Source organism: Xenopus tropicalis, chromosome 6, assembly GCF_000004195.4.
Source record: "Xenopus tropicalis strain Nigerian chromosome 6, UCB_Xtro_10.0, whole genome shotgun sequence".
Taxonomy (NCBI): domain Eukaryota; kingdom Metazoa; phylum Chordata; class Amphibia; order Anura; family Pipidae; genus Xenopus; species Xenopus tropicalis.
The window spans coordinates 107,584-129,823 of NC_030682.2; the positions used below are offsets into that span (position 1 = coordinate 107,584).

At 46.8% G+C, this 22,240-nt stretch overlaps 1 pseudogene; it reads right to left on the minus strand.

Annotated features, from left to right (window-relative positions):
- Positions 1-2,986: 2,986 nt before the first annotated feature.
- LOC116411820 lies at positions 2,987-3,153 on the minus strand (annotated as a pseudogene).
- Positions 3,154-22,240: the final 19,087 nt, after the last annotated feature.

Here is a 22,240-nt window from a genome sequence, read left to right on the forward strand (position 1 = left end):
TGGTTGGCTTGTATGCATGTTTAATAGGGAACAGGCAGAGCTAAACATTTCTAGCCATATTCTTTTTTTTAGGCTTTAGTGTCCCTTTAACTTTACAGCGCAGGGTGCGGTGCCAAATCACTAGAGCAGCGAGTACAATTGCACATTCCCTCCAGGCCAAACCCCATGGAGCTAAGGTAGGGCCTGCTGGGAAGGGAGGAAGTTATGGGGGAGCAAAGGGGGGGCCATAAGGAATGTTACTGTGATTATGTCAGTGAATTTGTTATGGTCAAATTGAGTTGTTTATTTCAGGAGAAATCCAGCCATATCTTCCTCTCTAAGGTGGAGAATTTAGAGAAGGGGGTAAACTCCTTCTATAGGAAACTTCAATATGGCCGTACCCCCCCTGACAGAGCTGTGCAATGGGGCCGGCATCATTTGCATATGCAAATCAGCATGCCTGGGAAGGTATATAGTGTCTGTGCAATGGTTTCCCTGTACTTAGCGTGGGGTTTTGCCTATAGACCTTCTGCCTTTTCCCCCATGGTGAATGGACTGGGCACATGCTGGGGGTACTGTAGTAGGTCTAAGGGATGTTTTATAACTGTACAAGCAAGTGTAGTCTTCAGGCAAAGGTGAATCCAATGATCCTTGTCCCTTAGTGCCTTTTGGCCTGTGGGTCAGGGATAAAGGGGTTTTTATAAGCCTTTAGGTGAATGTGAGGCCAACAACCTTTGTGCCTTTTGCACTGTGTTGGGATAAAGGGTCTCTCCCTAACCTTCAAGTGAAGGTGATTTAATGACCCTTTTGGCCTTGTGATCTTGGATAAGGAGGCTTGCCCTAGCCTTTGTGTGAAGGTTCCCATTGACCCTTGCACCTAAGTGCCTTTTGGCCTGGGGGTTGTGGGATAAAGGGGCGTGCCCTAGCCTTTGTGTAAAGGTTCCCATTGACCCTTGCACCTAAGTGCCTTTTGGCCTGGGGGTCGTGGGATAAAGGGGCACGCCCTAGCCTTTGTGTGAAGGTTCCCATCGACCCTTGCACCTAAGTGCCTTTTGGCCTGGGGGTCATGGGATAAAAGGGGCTTGCCTGATAAAGGGGCTCACCCTAGCCTTTGTGTGAAGGTTCTCATTGTCCCTTGCACCTAAGTGCCTTTTGGCCTGGGGGTCGTGGGATAAAGGGGCACGCCCTAGCCTTTGTGTGAAGGTTCCCATCGACCCTTGCACCTAAGTGCCTTTTGGCACCCCCAGTCTGTATGGCACCCCCAGTCTGTATGGAACCCCCAGGCTGCTCAGCAAACTCTTGTTTTGTTTGTGTTGTAACTCTTGCATAATAGAAATGAAGGAGACTGTGTCTGTAAGTTAAATTTTACATTTTCCGGGGAAGCCTGTATGTGGGGCAGGAGTTGGGTTGGGATGTTTTGGAAAAGACATAATAATGGCAGAATTTGAGCTTCAGGTAAAAGACATTTTCTGCCGGCAGGATTATGTATTGCTTAGATCGTATGATGTGATTATATAATGAATCTGTGTGTGGGGATATTTTTGAAAGATTTAACATGAAACATGGCTCCTTTAGAGGTTTTGATGTGCTCCCACTATACTTTATGGAGGAAAAACCCCTTATTCTGCACATGCTTAATATTACGGATTAGGACCTGATTCTGTCCTTTTCGAAAAAGTACTGCAGTAAAATTAAAGGAGGTATAAGGCAAACCAACTGCTTTAAAATATTTAATGGAAAGCTGAAATTTTGGGTGAAGCTCAGTCCTGACCCGGATGGCATTGGAGGGGTTAAACACCCTCCGGCAAATGTTTCTATTTCTGGGAACAGGGGTTTTGTGTATTACCCTGGTACCCAAGTAGTGTAGGCAATGCTTTACTTATGGCCATATCCGTGATGACTGCCCTAAGGGTAAGTGCTGGGGCAATTGTGCTACTGTGGGCCATGAAGCTGGCGCTTGCATACAGCCAAGGTGGTTGGATATATGGGAAAGCCAGGAGCATCCGGCTAGAAACTGCCCCAGAGTTTGAGCAGCTGGGGTGCCCTATGCAGGGATTGTGAGAAGGGCTGAACCCCCTGAGGCTGAAGGGGTGAGGGGAATCTGGGGGTGGGCTGTCTCTGAGTGACAATTCTGAAAATGTTGTTGCTGAAACTGAATTATTCCCTGTGATTGAGCCAATAGCTGAGGGGGCTACACTGGAGAGTGTGGGGGAGGGGCATACAGTGGAAGGGGGTGGGGCCCATGATGGGAGCCAAACTGCAGGTGTATTGGAGGAATTCTTGATTGGAAGTGCTGTGAGTCCACTTTCTGATGGAAATATCCCTGGAGAGATTGTCTGGGACACGGCTGGGGAGGAGGTGGGGGAGTCAATGGATGTGCAAAGTGGGAACAAAAATCTTGCTGTGCATGAAATGTGTAGTCCGGCTAATAGAGCTAAACCATCTACTGTCTTTACTGCTGGGGATTTGGGGGGGTTGCTTCATGTTCCAGCCCCGAGACTCCTGCAATTTGGAAAGTGAGGGAAACCTGCAGAATGTTTGTTTCTTCAGCTGTAGTTCTACAGAATCCCAATATGGCTGCATGGTGTAACAACTGCACATTTGTATGTCTCTAAAGATAGTCTCCCTAAGTGTAAGGGGGTTTGTATCAGTGGGGGGAGAGGGCTGCTGGGCTGGATCATCTACAGAATCTGTGTGGGGATGGTTTCTGTGTCTGGGAATGTTGTTTCAGTTCTTACACCTGTGAGTCCTACCCGAAGGTATGGGCTCCGATGCTCATGTGCCCAAGGCTTTCGCCAATGAACAGCATGTGTGGGCAGATCCACCTTCGCTGAAGCTAGGGTGAGACCCACCAAGTCTTGGCCTAGGGTCAAGCCTAGAGGACTATGACACCCATCCAGGGTGCACAAATCTTGCCTTGGTAAGGCTCCAGCTGGCAGCTGGAAGGAATAAAAGAAAAATACCTCCCGCCCACCTAATGGCTGGGGCAAAGGAAGTGAAGCTGATTGGGCAGAAGGAGCATGTGCGAAGCCCCCGACAAAAAATAAGCCAGCAGCTCCTCCCTAATGGGAACACAGCCCCTCTGCTTTCATCAAGCTTCAGCTTCATCACAATTAGCAATAATCACACCTCAGTTTGACCTCATTGGCTATGATACTGCCACTGCGCAGAGCTCTTACATCCCCTTTAACTTGCCAATCACTAGTACAGCAAGCACAATGGCACATTCCCTCCAGGCCAAACTCTATGAAGCTGAGGTCGGACCTGCTGGGAAGGCAGGAAGTTATGGGTAGGGATGTAGCGAACCTCAGAAAAAAAGTTCGCGAACCCGTTCGTGAACTTTTGCCAAAAAGTGCGAACTTTTGCGAACTTTGTGAACCCCATAGACTTCAATGAGAAGGCGAACTTTAAAACCTAGAAAAGCCATTTCTGGCCAGAAAACTGATTTTAAAGTTGTTTAAAGGGTGCCACGACCTGGACAGTGGCATGCAGGAGGGGGATCAAGGGCAAAAATTTCTCTGAAAAATACGTTGTTGACACAACGTTGCGTTTTGTGCTGTAAAGGGCAGAAATCACACTACATTTCTAAACTTGTGTAATAAACTGCTTTTACAAGGACTATTGGGTTACAGCAGATGAGATCAGCAGGACAGCTGTCCCCAGCAGCTACATACAGAGCAGTAGAATGTAGATTACTAGTCAGCAAAGCTACCTAAACTGTCCCTCAAACCCCTGCACAGCTCTCTCCCTATGCTAACTCATCAAGCACACACAGGCAGAATGTAAAATGGCTGCTGGGCTTCGGTTTATATATGGAAGGGAGTGGTCCAGGGGTGGTCCAGGGGTGGTCCAGGAGGGAGAGCTGCCTGATTGGCTGCCATGTATCTGCTGGCTCTGGGGTGAGAGGTCAAAATTTGGCTCCAGCTAAGGCGAACCCAAAATTGCGAACATCGCTAAAAGTTCGCGAACTTGCGAACACCCGATTTTCGTGCGAATTAGTTCTCCGGCGAACAGTTCGCTACATCTCTAGTTATGGGGGAGCAAAGAGATGCCACAAGCAATGTTACTGTGATTATGTCAGTGAGTTTGTCAGGGTCTAATTGCGTTGTTTATTTTAGGGGAAATCCAGGCATATTTTTGTCTCTAAGGTGGAGAATTTAGAGAAGGGGGTAAAAATGCAACTCCTTCTATAGGAAACTTCAATATGGCCGTACCCCCCCTGACAGAGCTGTGCAATGGGGCACCCTAAAATCAGTCACTTTGCATATGCAAATCAGCATGCCTGGGAAGGTATATAGTGTCTGTGCAATGGTTTCCCTGTACTTAGCGTGGGGTTTTGTCTATAGACCTTCTGCCTTTTCCCCCATGGTGAATGGACTGGGCACATGCTGGGGGTACTGTAGTAGGTCTAAGGGATGTTTTATAACTGTACAAGCAAGTGTAGTCTTCAGGCAAAGGTGAATCCAATGATCCTTGCCCCTTAGTGCCTTTTGGCCTGTGGGTCAGGGATAAAGGGGTTTTTATAAGCCTTTAGGTGAATGTGAGGCCAACAACCTTTGTGCCTTTTGCACTGTGTGTTTAGATAAAGGGGCTCTCCCTAACCTTCAGGTGAAGGTGAGTTAATGACCCTTTTGGCCTGGTGCTTGGGGATAAAGGGGCACGCCCTAGCCATTGCGTGAAGGTTCCCATTGACCCTTGCACCTAAGTGCCTTTTGGCCTGGGGGTCGTGGGATAAAGGGGCGTGCCCTAGCCATTGCGTGAAGGTTCCCATTGACCCTTGCACCTAAGTGCCTTTTGGCCTGGGGGTTGTGGGATAAAGGGGCTCACCCTAGCCTTTGTGTGAAGGTTCCCATTGACCCTTGCACCTAAGTGCCTTTTGGCCTGGGGGTTGTGGGATAAAGGGGTGCGCCCTAGCCTTTGTGTGAAGGTTCCCATTGACCCTTGCACCTAAGTGCCTTTTGGCCTGGGGGTCGTGGGTGTAGGGGCGACCACTGACCACTGACCACTGACCACTGACCACTGACCACTGACCACTGACCACTGACCACTGACCACTGACCGTTTAATGGCTCTCTATTTTATATAAACAAATTTTTATATCTAGAAGTTGTGTCATGTAGGATTCAGCTTTTGAATTTGGCCAAACTGAAGTCTTAAAGGGACACCAAACCCTGCTGCACAGCACAGCTCAACCAAACTTTACTCAGCTGTTGTTGGACTACAAATCCCAGAATAATGTAACATATAATGAAGGGTGAGGCATGCTGGGAGCTGAAGTCCAGCAACATCAGGTTTGGATTCTTAAAGCAATATTGCACAATAAAACTTTTCAGGCTCCCCAGTGCCCGCATTGGCAGCATTGATATGCAAAAGAATCCTCCAATGAGAATCCCAGCTGATGTGAGTAAATCCGGCTCCCTGTTCTCTGTTCCTGCAATTGGAGTTGGGAGCAATAAGCACAGTTTCCCAGCACTGAACAAGTCTGTCCCTTTATCCCCATGTCTGATTCCTGTGCCATATAATGACGGGAAAATGCCATCATTATCTCTATATGTAAGGTACCAGCAAGGGGCCTGACACAGGGAATCAGCATTCTCATTGGTCACTTCTCTTGTATCATTAATTAAGTTTTTGGTAGAATTCACATTGGGGAATTGGTTTCCATGTAAAATTATGTTTTTTATCAACTTCTATAGAGAACTAGGGGGCGCTGTGGGGCAGCTTTAGTGCTGGGATTTGTGTCCATTTAACTACCAAATTATCCTAATTGTACGTGACAGTATTCATAGCGCAGTGCTAGCATTAGTAAGTACACTCTCAATTTTATTCTTTTAATCGTTTATCACCGATAACCAAATATATTTTATTTTGCATTTGTTTTGTTATTGTTACAGATAATGAGAACTGCATCAGATCCCCAGACATGGAATGGCCCAATGAGAGAAAAAAATCAGTGTATTGCAAGAACAGAACAATTTCTCTTGTGCACTAATGATGGGATTTCTGTGTTTTTTTCATCAATTTCAGTTCTGATTTTTCTTACAACTCTACTTATATTAGGCGCCTTCATTACATACCGGGACTCCCCCATAGTGAGAGCCAACAACCGGAGCCTGAGCTTCCTCCTCCTTGTCTCCATCAAGCTGAGCTTCCTCAGTGTGTTTCTGTTCCTCGGTCGCCCTGTGGATATAACCTGCATGCTGCGCATCATCACTTTTGGAATCACCTTCTCCATAGCTGTCTCTTCTCTCCTGGCCAAGACTATCATGGTTTGTGTTGCTTTCAAAGCCACCAAGCCAGGGAGCTCATGGAGAAAATGGCTGGGAGTCAAACTGTCCAATTCTGTAGTCTTGTTCTGCTCATCCATTCAAATAATCATCTGCATGACTTGGTTGGCCATTTCTCCTCCCTTTCAGGAACTGGACATTCACACTTCCCCTGGAACCATCATCATTCAGTGCAATGAGGGCTCAGCTATTGGCTTTTACTCAGTTATTGGGTATATGGGGCTTCTGGCAGCTGTTAGTTTTGTTTTAGCATTTTTAGCTCGGAGCTAACCGGACAGTTTTAATGAGAACAAGTACATCACTTTCAGCACCTCAAGCCTGGGCCTTTTAGCCTGTATATATATATTAGCTTTAGCACCGGGGTTTTTTTTTTCTTTTCTTTTATATACAACCACACAACAGACCAATAACTTCTGTCAAACTGTTTATGAAGCCAGTTGCATGGGGGTGTGTGTGCATTACACACGGGGAGAGGCCAAACTGTGCCAGTAGGTGTATAGGCAGAACAACATGTACAGGGGAACCTCTGCACAAACACTATGTTCCTTCCCAGGATGCAAAGTGACTGACACTGAGCTCAGAGTTTGTGTCTCACTATTATAAACAGGCTGCGTATGGAACCCCCAGTCTGTATGGCACCCCCAGTCTGTATGGCACCCCCAGGCTGCTCAGCAACCCTTTGCTTTGGTCAGTGTAATGTGATGGAAGGATGGAAGGATGGAAGGATGGAAGGATGGAAGGATGGAAGGATGGAAGGATGGAAGGATGGAAGGATGGAAGGATGGAAGGATGGAAGGATGGAAGGATGGAAGGATGGAAGGATGGAAGGATGGAAGGATGGAAGGATGGAAGGTGTTTTGGTTGGAAAAATTGACCAATGAGAATGCTAATTAGATTCCCAGCACTATATCAGCCATTTTGATATTACCTTACATATAGAGATAATGATGGCATTTTCCCGTCATTATATGGCACAGGAATCAGACATGGGGATAAAGGGACAGACTTGTTCAGTGCTGGGAAACTGTGCTTATTGCTCCCAACTCCAATTGCAGGAACAGAGAACAGGAAGCCGGATTTACTCACATCAGCTGGGATTCTCATTGGGGGATTCTTTTGCATATTAATGCAGCCACTGACACTGAGGAGCTGGGAAAACTTGTATTAAACAAAAGAAAAAAACTCTAAAACCCACATTACATTACAGGGCAACACAGGAATCAGTGCAGGCTGCATATTATGATTCTTATTATTAATCAGCTTTGCTGTATCGGCTTCTATGGCAGATGTAATGTGACTTGTGTTGTTTGTTTTGATAATTTACTACATTCCCTAAGCTCCGCCTCCTTACAGCAGCCCAGGGCTCACTGAGCATGTGCAAGCCCTTATAATAAAGGTCTAACAAAGTAATAAGATGGCGGCCCCCTGTGGACAACATTGAAACCCTAAAGCTTTACTTTAATTAGGCTTCTCAATCTCTGGGCTGGTGCAGCAAGTTCATAATGTTTATGTTCTGTATACAAAATGCAGAATTTCTAATTATTTTCTATTTTAGACTTTAGTTTCCCTTTAATGTGGTGCATATAGAAGTTTTAGAAGTTACTCTCCAGATTTTCTCTCTGGACTGTGGTTTAGTTTCTAAACTGCCAGGGGCAAACTTTACCTTAGGAACAGGACTTTAGGGCCCTTCTATACCCAAGGATCCTCCTTAGCTTTCTAAGATCAAGGAACAGGGGAGGCCCAAGCTGACTGGGTGCCCTAGGACCAGGGGTAGGCAGGAGAGGTAATTGACTGGTGCCCCCCCCAGAGTTGTGCCCTAGGCAGGTGCCTCTTTTGTCTACCCCTGGTGCCAGCCTTGTCTAGGAGAAACTGCCCGAGAAAGTGGTAGATATTTTTCCAGTCCCCTACACTGGGATTTTTAATTCACTACTAACTGAGTAAAGTTTGGTTGAGCAGTGTTGCACAGCAGGGTTTAGTGTCTCTTGTAGGTTTGGATCTCACCTTCACATCTGCTGCATGCTCTGAGCAGGTCTTCTAAAGCTCAGCCGCACCCATTTGAGTGAGTCCCACAATTCCTTCTGGCTGCTTCCCTCTGCCGTGGGTTTGGAAAGGGGCACCCCCCCCCCAACGTAGGTGCAACCCCCACTTCCTGAACTTGCACTGACTCTGTGATGTAATTAATCATGGGGCTTCACTCTGGCGCTGCTTTCTTTGCCATAACAGTAGTGATGAGCGAATCTGTCCCATTTCGCTTTGCCAGAAAATTCGCGAAATGGCCAAAAATTAGTGACACGCATTTGTTCTGTGATTTTTTTGTCGCCTGTGGCTATTTTTTTGTCACTCGTGTCTATTTTTTTGTCGCCCTCGCTTATTTGACGTGACCGCACCCTTTTTTGACACTACATGCCCATTTTGATGCGACCATGCCCAATTTGACGCGCAACAAAAAAATTTCCACGCGCCAAATTTTTCGTGGTGAATTTTCACAGAAGTTTCGCGAAACAATTTGCCAATGGCGAAATGTGGAAATTCACTGCGAAGACTGAGGGTCTGGAGGTTCCACTGGAAGTGACCCAGGCCCCCTACAGGGTGTCACACAGAGGGGAGTGGGATCCTGCTCAGTCCCCAGAGAGGAGTGTGAGTGTGGGATACGCTCTGGTACTGAGTGTGCCTGGGCCTCTTTACCTCAGCAAATCCATCTACTGTGAGTTCCATTTGTGCCTATAAATGTTTAATTTTCTATATATCTGTATTAAACTCTGGTATTTTGGGAATCATTTCTTCCCTGTAGCTCCAAGCATCATATAAGAGCCATCAGCAAACAGGGAACTGTATATAAGCACCATGATACCCACCCTCACTGTCCTAATAAATAGAGCAGCTCCCTGTCTGTTCCACCAACTGCACTGACCAACTGCAACTGCAGCAATATAGAAGGAGCAATGATCCATTTTGCATCTCTGGCAGCAAGAAGTCATTTGTCTCATCTTCTAAATGGTAACGTTCTTCCTTGTAACTCTATGGGGGGCCCTGCTGTACAGGAGCAGAATCACTGATCTAATCAAGTTTAAAGGCCACTAAAGCTTAAGGTTAAGGTTTAGGCAAAATTAACATTGTATAAAGCATTATTATTACTATTATTATGTATGTGCTGTGCCAAATGTATGTGAATGTGGGAAAATCACAGGCTGAGAATCAGCCCCATGCTGGCATCAACCTCCTTCCTTGTCTGCACCCAGAACCATTGCTCCGGCCCGGGGCAGGTACATATGTGAGGATTCATTTCCACACCAAAATCCACTGTGTGTACCTCAGCCCCGTGTGGCATCAGCCTATATAGTTATACAGATAAAAACATGAACTAGAGTTTTGTACAGTAGGGTATATATGGCTTGTCCTATTGCTATAACCTTATCAAGCGATGGCTTTGGGCTAGGATGTCACTTGTTGCACAAATCCAAGCATGTCTGCAAATCCTTAGGAATATGTTGGTGCTGTATTTACTAATAGTGATAAGCAACTTTTTTTTTGCCGGGCTTTGCTCCATAGACTCCAATGTATTGTGCTCTGGAAAATAAAATGCCAAGAATTGGAAAAAAAAACCCTTGTGAATTCAATGTGCTTTGTGAATTTTTGCCATTTTGCAATTTTATTTGCGCAGTGAAAAGGGGCAGATTTGCCCATTGTTGGTTAATAATGTTTTAAAGAGATGTTTATGAAGCTTCTCATTCACCCAGCCCATGATATACAGTATCTAGTAGAATTAGGTCTAAAACAACTGGACTTTCTGAGTTTTCTTGAAAACATTTCACCCTCATCCGAGTGGCTTCTTCAGTTCAACTGCATGGTAGGGAATTCTACCCATCCACCCTTCCAGTTGTTTTAAACTTAATTCTACTAAATAATGTTTTGAAGAGACGGTTGAAGTTGCCTGCAGAGTGGGGGTTCTACTATGCCCCTTCAATATTGGACTCTTCCAAAGTAAATGGACAGAGCAGTACTGCATAGGCAAGTAAAATGGCATTAACCCTTTCACTGCCAGCCGTTTTGGACAAAGCGGAACTTCTACTGCCAGACAGTTTTTGAACATTTTGCACTGTTTCACTTTAGGGGCCTTTCCTTGGGGGGACTTTTAGTTTACCCAGGAAAACTATATATTGTTTTTTTCAGGACAACCTAAGCTTTTAAAATATGGTAGACTTTTTGTGTAATTCCAATTCTGTAACAAGATATAGGCTTCTAAATGTCTAAAAAATGAAAAAAAATCATATTTTCCATAATATAAACACATGCACCAGAAACAAAAATTAGTTTATGCATGAAATTACAACTGATTTGGAAAGTCCCATGTCTCCTGAATGTGCCAATACCAAATATATATAGTTTTATGGAGATTTCTCACTTGTTTAGGTCACAAACTCCCAGCAGTAACCTACCAAATTTCCAAAACACTGCTCCAGAAAGCTGCATACTTTAGATTTCAAGGCCAAAAATTCCACTTACAGAAAGTTTATCCCAGAAAATTTTACATTTTTAGAAAGAAGAGATTCTGGGGAATCCAGAATAGGCACAACTGTTTGTCTACTCCAAACTATGAAGTCGCAATGCTTTCCTAAAGTTATTGGTTTTTATCAAAATTTGTGAAATTTTTTTAAAATCGCTTCAAAGCTTCTAGTCTATAGTATCTTATCTCCTACAGGTCATAAAGTAACCAAATAAACCCCCCTAAATATGAACGCCAGGGGTCCCCTGAACAGTTTGATGCCCAATATGTATAGGTTTAGCTAAGTATGTGGCATGTAGGGGCCCCAATGGGAACATACACCCATATGTACTGTCATTTCAGCTTCTGCAAAATCAACATTTACATCATTAGATGTGGGATAAAACTAGTAAAAAGTACATTCACCCCAGAAAGTCATATATTTTTGGAAAGTACACATTCCCCCGAATCTAAAATGGGTACCCATGTCTTTCTACTCCACAGTACCAAGCCATAAAGCTTTCCTAAAGTTGGCAATTTTGATAACATTTCCAAAAATCCACTCAAAGCTTCCAGTTTCCAGCATCTTATCTCCCACATAGCATTAGGTACCAAGATAAAACACCCTAAATATGAACACCAGGGGCCCACTGAAGAGTTTAAAGGAGAACTAAACCCTAAAATAGAAAATCATTAGAAATGCTGTATTTTATATACTGAACATAAAAATAAACATTCTGAACTTACTGCACAAGCCCAGGGGTTGAGAAGCCTTATTTAAATAATGATTTATGCTTTCAAAGTTGTCCCGAGGGGGCCGCCATCTTGTTACTTTGTTATACCATCTTCTATAAGATCTGGCTCCTGCACATGCTCAGTTTGCTCTGGGCTGCTGTTGGGAGGCTGAGCTTAGGGAACGTAGTAAATTATCAAAACAACAGCACAAAGCCAGTGGCTGCATAAATATGCAAAAGAATCCTCCAATGAGAATCCCAGCTGATGTGAGTAAATCCGGCTCCCTGTTCTCTGTTCCTGCAATTGGAGTTGGGAGCAATAAGCACAGTTTCCCAGCACTGAACAAGTCTGTCCCTTTATCCCCATGTCTGATTCCTGTGCCATATAATGACGGGAAAATGGCATCATTATCTCTATATGTAAGATAATATCAAAATGGCTGATATAGTGCTGGGAATCTAATCAGCATTCTCATTGGTCAATGCTTTTGTGTATATATTTTTTCCTTCAACCTACATAGAGAACTAGGTGGAACCTACAAATGATCCCATTGGCACAGAGACACAGGTGCATCATGGGTACAGGTACATATAAACTAGCGCTGCCCTATTATACACACTGTATTACAGGATATCAATACAAACAAGCTTTAGCTCAGTATTTAGACATAACTTGTTTACAACAGACTCCCAAATATTCCCATATCCCCATCCCCCAAAATATCAGCTCAGAAGATAATTGGGGCTTTTTCTGACATAAACACATTCTGAATTCTATCCTTCTACAAATGACTTTCTCTTATACTCACATTACACTAACTGTGTTACATACAGAGAAGTTATTGGGCTGATGGGCACTAAAGTGAATAATATTCTGTACCTTAGCCCTGGGGGGGGGGGTGTAAGGGGCAGATACAGTCACTGTGTTACATACAGAGAAACCTTTACAATGGGGCAGTTTATTCCCAGAGGGGCTGTTTGTAACAGCAAAGTGACTGGAACTTTTGTCACAGCTTCTGCCTCTGTTTCCAACCTTTGTAACTTATATTTGTTACACAGCTCAGTATTTGGGATCATTACAAGGGGGAAAGAGAAGCCACACTAAGGATTCAGCTAAAGTCTCTCCCCAAGCTCAAAGTGCCTTTAGTTTTTAAGAGAGCAGCCAGACAGGACTGTGATTGGTTGGCTAGTATGCATGTTTAATAGTGACCAGACCAAGCAGGCAGGGGAAAGAAAAATATTGTGAGTGGATCCCTAAGCTCAGGTCACTGACATCAGCCAAGAGCAAACTGAGCATGTGCAGTAGTTGGGCAAGGCAAAAGATGGAGAGCTACTGTGGGCATCTTCAGGGGCATGAATCTTTATTTCTATAGAGCTTTCGTGGCTTTGGGCTGGTATAAGGGCCCAAAACACATAGCTAAACATTTCTATCCATATTCATTTTTAGGCTTTAGTTGTCCTTTAAGGCTGATAGCCGATGCTACAAGGCCAAGGGGCGATGTCCCTGGGCACTTCTGACTCAGTCCTACACTTGGTCTGAGCCAAAAGGCCGAGAAGCGATCACTCAACGTCCTCTACTTTCTGCTGCCTCTGCATTAGCATAGGGAGAGAGAGAGCCGCAGAGGGCCGGCCTGTATAGCTAGCCTTGGCAGCTAGCAGTCCTCTGCATTAGCATAGGGAGAGAGGGCCGGCCAGTTTAACTAGCCTTGGCGGCTAGAAATCCTCGGCGCCCTCTACTTTCTGCTGCCTCTGCATTAGCATAGGGAGAGAGGGCCGTAGAGGGCCAGCCAGTTTAGCTAGCCTTGGCGGCTAGCAATCCTCGGCGTCTTCTATTTTCTGCTGCCTCTGCCTTAGCATAGGGAGAGAGGGCTGGCCAGTTCAGCTAGCCTTTGTGGCTAGCAATCCTTGGCACCCTCTACTTTCTGCTTCCTCTGCATTAGCATAGGGAGAGAGGGCCGTAGAGGGCCGTAGAGGGCCGTAGAGGGCCGTAGAGGGCCGTAGAGGGCCGTAGAGGGCCGTAGAGGGCCCGCCAGTTTAGCTAGCCTTAGCGGCTAGCAATCCTCGACGGCCTCTAATTTCTGCTGCCTCTGCATTAGCATAGGGAGAGAGTGCCGCAGAGGGCCAGCCAGTTTAGCTAGCCTTTGAGGCTAGCAATCCTCAGCGCCCTCTACTTTCTGCTGCCTCTGCATTAGAATAGGGAGAGAGGGCCGGCCAATTTAGCTAGCCTTAGAGGCTAGCAATCCTCGGCGCCCTCTAATTTCTGCTGCCTCTGCATTAGCATAGGGAGAGAGGGCCGCAGAGGGCTGGCCAGTTTAGCTAGCCTTGGCGCTCTCTACTTTCTGCTGCCTCTTCATTAGCATAGGGAGAGAGGGCCGCAGAGGGCCGGCCAGTTTAGCTAGCCCTTGCGGCTAGCAATCCTCGGCGCCCTCTACTTTCTGCTGCCTCTGCATTAGCATAGGGAGAGAGGGCCGCAGAGGGCTGGCCAGTTTAGCTAGCCTTAGTGCTCTCTACTTTCTGCTGCCTCTGCATTAGGCTAAACTGGCCGGCCCTCTCTCCCTATGCTAATGCAGAGGCAGCAGAAAGTAGAGGGCACCGAGGATTGCTAGCCGCTAAGGCTAGCTAAACTGGCCCACTCTCTCTCCCTATGCTAATGCAGAGGCAGCAGAAAGTAGTGGGCGCAGAGGATTGCTAGCCACCAAGGCTAGCTAAACTTGCTGGCCCTCTCTCCCTATGCTAATACAGAGGCAGCAGAAAGTAGAGGGCGCCAAGGCTAGCTACTTTCTGCTGCCTCTGCATTAGCATAGGGAGAGAGGGCCGGCCAGTTTAGCTAGCCTGGGCGGCTAGCAATCCTCGGCGCCCTCTACTTTCTGCTGCCTCTGCATTAGCATATGGAGAGAGAGAGCCGGCCAGTTTTGCTAGCCTTGGCGGCTAGCAATCCTCAGCGCCCATTACTTTCTGCTGCCTCTGCATTAGCATAGGGAGAGAGGGCCGGCCAGTTTAGCTAGCCTGGGCGGCTAGCAATCCTCGGCGCCCTCTACTTTCTGCTGCCTCTGCATTAGCATATGGAGAGAGAGAGCTGGCCAGTTTTGCTAGCCTTGGCGGCTAGCAATCCTCAGCGCCCTCTACTTTCTGCTGCCTCTGCATTAGCATATGGAGAGAGAGAGCTGGCCAGTTTTGCTAGCCTTGGCGGCTAGCAATCCTCAGCGCCCATTACTTTCTGCTTCCTCTGCATTAGCATAGGGAGAGAGGGCCACAGAGTGCCGCCCAGTTTAGCTAGCCTTAGCGGCTAGCAATCCTCGGCGCCCTCTACTTTCTGCTGCCTCTGCATTAGCATAGGGAGAGAGGGCCACAGAGTGCCGCCCAGTTTAGCTAGCCTTGGCGGCTAGCAATCCTCGGCGCCCTCTACTTTCTGCTGCCTCTGCATTAGCATAGGGAGAGAGGGCCGGCCAGTTTAGCTAGCCTTGGCGGCTAGCAATCCTCAGCGCTCTCTTCTTTCTGCTTCCTCTGCATTAGCATAGGGAGAGAGGGCCGGACAGTTTAGCTAGCCTTGGCGGCTAGCAATCCTCAGCGCCCTCTACTTTCTGCTGCCTCTGCATTAGCATAGGGAGAGAGGGGAACAGAGGGACAGCCAGTTTAGCTAGCCTTGGCGGCTAGCAATCCTCTGCGCCCTCTACTTTCTGCTTCCTCTGCATTAGCATAGGGAGAGAGGGCAGGTCAGTTTAGCTAGCAATCCTCGGCTGCCGCTGCCGCTGCCGCTGCCGCTGCCGCTGCCGCTGCCGCTGCCTCTGCCGCTGCCTCTGCCGCCGGCCAGTTTAGCTTGCCTTGGCGGCTAGCAATCCTCGGCGCTCTCTACTTTCTGCTGCCTCTGCATTAGCATAGGGAGAGAGGGCTGCAGAGGGCCGGCCAATTTAGCTAGCCTTCGCAGCTAGCAATCCTCTGCATTAGCATAGGGAGAGAGAGACGGACAATTTTGCTAGCCTTGGCAGCTAGCAATCCTCTGCATTAGCATAAGGAGAGAGTGCCGCAGAGGGCCGGCCAGTTTAGCTAGCCTTAGCGCTCTCTTATTTCTGCTTCCTCTACATTAGCATAGGGAGAGAGGGCCCCAGAGGGCCGGCCAGTTTAGCTTGCCTTGGCGGCTAGCAATCCTCTGCATTAGCATCGGGAGAGAGGGCCGCAGAGGGCCGCAGAGGGCCGCAGAGGGCCAGTCAGTTTAGCTAGCCTTGACGGCTAGCAATCCTCGTCACCCTCTACTTTCTGCTGCCTCTGCATTAGCATCGGGAGAGAGGGATGCAAAGGGCCGGACAGTTTAGCTAGCCTTAACAGCTAGCAATCCTCGTTGCCCTCTACTTTCTGCTGCCTCTGCATTAGCATAGGGAGAGAGGGCCGCAAAGGGCCTGCCAGTTTAGCTAGCCTTGGCAGCTAGCAATCCTCTGCGCCCTCTACTTTCTGCTGCCTCTGCATTAGCATAGGGAGAGAGGGCCGGCCAGTTTAACTAGCCTTGGCGGCTAGCAATCCTCGGCGCCATCTACTTTCTGCTGCCTCTGTGAGGGCCAGAGAGGGCCAGAGAGGGCCAGAGAGGGCCAGAGAGGGCCAGCCTGTTTAGCTAGCCTTGGCAGCAAGCAATCCTCGGCGCCCGTTACTTTCTGCTGCCTCTGCATTAGCATAGGGAGAGAGGGCCCGCCAGTTTAACTAGCCTTGGCGGCTAGCAATCCTTTGTGCCCTCTACTTTCTGCTTCCTCTGCATTAGCATAGGGAGAGAGGGCCACAATACAATACAGTTCTATGTAATGTTACAGTAGGCCAAGCATTTTGGAGCTTTACTCTATTTCCATTCCTGGTCAGTTGTGCATTGGTTTGGGTATCACCAAGCAGACAGAAAAATCTTTCAGTGCAGTATGACTGCCCCAGCAAAGCTTTGGCTTCAGCCATATAAGGCTTTCCTTTGGAGACAAATAAAGCACAAAGCAAGGATGCATTTTGTCAGATGATGGCCCCTCAAGAGCATGTGCTGCCATTTTAAGCTCTCAGTCACCTCTTCTCTCTGTGTTTCTTTAAACAGTACAATATCCCAGTTTAGCTAGCCTTAGCGGCTAGCAATCCTCGGCGCCCTCTACTTTCTGCTGCCTCTGCATTAGCATTAGCATAGGGAGAGAGGGCCACAGAGTGCCGCCCAGTTTAGCTAGCCTTAGCGGCTAGCAATCCTCGGCGCCCTCTACTTTCTGCTGCCTCTGCATTAGCATAGGGAGAGAGGGCCGGCCAGTTTAGCTAGCCTTGGCGGCTAGCAATCCTCAGCGCTCTCTTCTTTCTGCTTCCTCTGCATTAGCATAGGGAGAGAGGGCCGGACAGTTTAGCTAGCCTTGGCGGCTAGCAATCCTCAGCGCCCTCTACTTTCTGCTGCCTCTGCATTAGCATAGGGAGAGAGGGGAACAGAGGGACAGCCAGTTTAGCTAGCCTTGGCGGCTAGCAATCCTCTGCGCCCTCTACTTTCTGCTTCCTCTGCATTAGCATAGGGAGAGAGGGCAGGTCAGTTTAGCTAGCAATCCTCGGCTGCCGCTGCCGCCGCCGCCGCCGCCGCCGCCGCCGCCGCCGCCGCCGCCGCCGCCGCCGCCGCCTCCGCCTCCGCCTCCGCCTCCGCCTCCGCCTCCGCCTCCGCCTCCGCCTCCGGCCAGTTTAGCTTGCCTTGGCGGCTAGCAATCCTCGGCGCTCTCTACTTTCTGCTGCCTCTGCATTAGCATAGGGAGAGAGGGCTGCAGAGGGCCGGCCAATTTAGCTAGCCTTCGCAGCTAGCAATCCTCTGCATTAGCATAGGGAGAGAGAGCCGGACAATTTTGCTAGCCTTGGCAGCTAGCAATCCTCTGCATTAGCATAAGGAGAGAGTGCCGCAGAGGGCCGGCCAGTTTAGCTAGCCTTAGCGCTCTCTTATTTCTGCTTCCTCTACATTAGCATAGGGAGAGAGGGCCCCAGAGGGCCGGCCAGTTTAGCTTGCCTTGGCGGCTAGCAATCCTCTGCATTAGCATCGGGAGAGAGGGCCGCAGAGGGCCGCAGAGGGCCAGTCAGTTTAGCTAGCCTTGACGGCTAGCAATCCTCGTCACCCTCTACTTTCTGCTGCCTCTGCATTAGCATCGGGAGAGAGGGATGCAAAGGGCCGGACAGTTTAGCTAGCCTTAACAGCTAGCAATCCTCGTTGCCCTCTACTTTCTGCTGCCTCTGCATTAGCATAGGGAGAGAGGGCCGCAAAGGGCCTGCCAGTTTAGCTAGCCTTGGCAGCTAGCAATCCTCTGCGCCCTCTACTTTCTGCTGCCTCTGCATTAGCATAGGGAGAGAGGGCCGGCCAGTTTAACTAGCCTTGGCGGCTAGCAATCCTCGGCGCCATCTACTTTCTGCTGCCTCTGTGAGGGCCAGAGAGGGCCAGAGAGGGCCAGAGAGGGCCAGAGAGGGCCAGAGAGGGCCAGAGAGGGCCAGAGAGGGCCAGAGAGGGCCAGAGAGGGCCAGAGAGGGCCAGAGAGGGCCAGAGAGGGCCAGCCTGTTTAGCTAGCCTTGGCAGCAAGCAATCCTCGGCGCCCGTTACTTTCTGCTGCCTCTGCATTAGCATAGTGAGAGAGGGCCGGCCAGTATAGCTAGCTTTGGTGGCTAGCAATCCTCGGCACCCTCTACTTTCTGATGCCTCTGCATTTGCATTTTTTTTTTTTAAACCACTCAGTGGTTAGAAAGATACTCAGTCAAATATTTAGACAATAAATCTTTCAATTTACATCATCGTGGCACCTTTATTTAAATGATAATTAAATCAGCCAAAAAAAAGCATACATATTTATTTGATCAAAAACCGCCATTTTTTATACTTCCATACGCCTTCTGCATCAGTAGCATTTGAATGATAAACATCTCTCAAATAATACACATATAATCTCCCCAAAATCATATTTAAACACATTTCTTTCCCAATCACTTGGTTTTTAAATATTAATAGATTCCTAACATCCCATAGGACTTCTTTAATACAGCCTAACAACAGCCATAATACTCTTGATTTCACTTTGTTAGCAACACCCAGCCCGAACATAATTGTTCCCCAGGTAACAGTCTCCAACCCACATAACTCTCTAAATAAAGGTTTGAGCCCATCCCTAACCTCACGAGCATACACACAACCCCAAAATAAATGATCTACTGTCTCAACATCACCGTACCCCCCCACTGGGCACACCGCAGCCCTACACAATCCCCGCTTCCCCAGACCACAATCTAAGAGAATAATCAGACTTCAACCCATCCATGTTACTTACCCGCTCATTCCTCCTTATCCATTGTTTAACAACTTTTTTATTTTTCTCTTCTACTCCCAATTTCTCCAGCTCATATGTATCCCTAAACTCTTTCAGACATAAATAGAACTTAGGAACTTCAAAATGAACAGGTCTATTTAACTCTGTAGCCTGCCATCCCCACCGCCTAAACAGCCACCCGCCCATATACTGAATCATACAAGCACAGCAGCTATCCTTACTTAGTATTCTCACAATACAGCCCCAATATTGCAGCTGCACAAACACACAAATATTTGGTAAATCCAACCCACCATTTTTCTGCTGCTTATACACAATTTCTCTCCTCAACTTCTCCATACGGGACCCCCACAAGAAAACAAAAATCAGCCTATTCATTTTTTGCACACACTTGGTATCCGGAGGGAATACATTACTTGCATAAATAATGATAGACAACAAGACAGTTTTCACCACAATCACTTTCCCAGCCAAAGATAAGTCTCTCAGGCACCAAAAACGCAATTTTCTTGCAATTTTCTCACCCACAGCATTCCACACCACTCCCCCACTCAATCCCTTATCAAAAAAGATCCCTAGCACCTTCATTCCATCCTTTGCTACCTCTATCACATCCTCCTCTAGTTCCACATCTTTGCCAAAAACACAAAGTTTACACTTACTCCAATTAACCCTCATATTTGATACACAACAAAATACATTTAGCAATAACGTCACCCTATGTATCGCCACATATGACTCACACAAAATAACAATGTCATCCATGTAACATAAAGATTTAACCTTCCTCCCCCCACTCCCCGGTACATCCCCTAATAACTTTATCTTTCTGCACTAATCTCAATAAAGGTTCCATTATACAAATAAAAGCAATAGGAGACAGGGGGCCCCCCTGCCTCACACCAGACAATACCTTAAAGCTCTCACCCAAAGAACCATTAACTAACAACCTGCTCACAATATCAGAATAGAACCCCTTAATCACTTTTAGCAACCTCTCTGGGACCCCCATCCTATTTAAAACGGCAAACAGAAACTTATGTGAGACCTTATCGTATGCTTTCTCTAGATCTATCGAAGCAACAAACATGGAACAATTTCTCTCTTGAACATAAGAAATAATATCACGTAACAAAATTAAATTCTCCGTAATTACCCGCCCAGGCACCGCACACGCTTGAGATTCACCAACTAACTTCTCCACAACCAGCCGTAACCTGTTCGCCACCATCTTTGCCAGAATTTTATAATCGGAGTTTAATAATGTGATCGGTCGCCAGTTTCTAATATCCCGCCGATCCCCCTTTTTGAAGATTAAAACAATAACCCCTTCCTTCATTGACCTAGACAACACTCCATTCAGCATAATATATTTACACAATTCCAAAAACTCCTCCTTAATTATATCCCAGTATTTCACATAAAATTCACTGATTATCCCGTCACTACACGCAGTTTTATTTAAGGCCCATCGACTTCACTGTCACCCAAATTTCACCAACATCCACATCTTTAGCCAAAAAGTCTATGTCCCCCTTGTCCAAACAGTTATCAATAATATTCAAGAACTCCGTGTCAATTCCCTCTCTGCTCCCACAAAACAAATCCCCATAAAACTCTCTGATACATTTATGCATTTCCCCCCCATATACCTCATCACCCTCCTTATTTAGAATTTTGACAAAAACACTTCTTTTATGACACATTTTTTTGAAAAAGAAACGTGAGCATTTCTCATCATTATCAAGATGCTTAACCTTGGTTCTATAAATGATACTTTTACCCCTTTCATTAATTGTCTTTTGAACTTCCTTTCTAACCTTAATAATTTCCTCCTCTACATCAACAGCAGCATTTCCCAGTTTATACAGCATTTGCAGCCTATTACATAACCCATCGTACATATTTCTCCTCAATCTGCCTTTCTTATATCCTTCCCGTTTAAAAAACTTGGCTATTTTACCTTTTGCCCAATCCCACCACTCCAGTATATTAACAAAATTCCCTTTCTCCATACACCACTTTCTATATAAGCACTCAAATTGTTCCCTGCACTCATTATCCTCCAATAGCTTCAAATGTAATTTCCATAATCCCCACCCAAAGGAAAATGTATTGTTTAACATGACTTCCCAACAAAGAATAACATGATCAGAAAAAGGAATGGCCTGAGTACTCATCCTACCAAAACTAAAATGCTCAGAAAAAATACAGAAATCAATTCTAGCACAGCAGCCCTCTTCGCCACTGATGAAAACCCCCTTACATTTAGGGAGAGACATGCAAAGGTGAAGTTGTTACACCATGCAAGCATATTAGGATTCTGTAGAACTGCAGCTGAAGAAACAAACGTTCTGCAGGTTCTCCACACTCTCACTTTCCAAGTAGCTTTGGTCAGGTGATTGTACGGCTTCTCTGAAAATTGCAGGAGTCTCAGGCCTGGAACATGAAGAAACCCCCTCCCCCAAATCCCCAGCAGTAAAGACAGTAGATGGTTGAGCTCTTTTAGCCGGACTACACACTTCATGCACAGCAAGATTTTTGTTACCACTTTGCACGTCCATTGACTCCTCCCCCTCACCCCCAGCCGTGTCCCAGACAATCTCTCCAGGGATATTTCCATCAGAAAGTGGACTCACGGCACTTTCAATCAAGAATTCCTCCGATGCACCTGCAGTATGGCTACCATCAGGGGCCACACTCTCTTCCACTCTAGGCACTTCCCCCACACTCTCCAGTGTAGCCTCCTCAGATGTTGGCTCAATCACAGTTAATTCAGTTTCAGCAACAACATTTTCAGAATTGTCACTCAGAGACAGCCCCCCCAGTTCCCCTCACCCCTTCAGCCTCAGGTGGTTCAGCCCTTTTCACAATCTCTGCATAGGACATTCTAGCTGATGAAACTCTGGGGCAGTTTCTAGCCGGATGCTCCTGGCTTCCCCATATATCACACCGCCTTGGCTGCATGCAAGCACCAGCTTCATGGCCCACATTAGCACAATTGCGGCAGCACTTACCCTTAGGGCAGTCATCACGGATATGGCCATAAGTAAAGCATTGCCTACAGTACTTGGGTTGGCCGGGGTAATACAAAAAACCCCTGTTTCCAGCAATAGAAAAATTTGCCGGAGGGTGCTTAACTCCTCCAATGCCATCTGGGTCAGGCCTGAGCTTCACCCAAAATTTCAGCTTTCCATTAAATATTTGAAAGCAGTTTGTTTGCCTTATACCTCCTTTAATTTTACTGCAGTACTTTTTCAAAAAGGCCAGAATCAGACCCATATCAGTAAACGGGTTAAACATGTGCAGAATAAGAGGTTTTTCCTCCATAAAGTATAGTGGGAGTACATCAAAAACCTCCAAAGGAGCCATGTTTCTCTTTGCCTTAAATCTTTCAAAAATTTCCACACAAACAGATTCACTATAAAAAGTCACATCATATGATCGAGGTGATGCACAATCCTGCAGGCA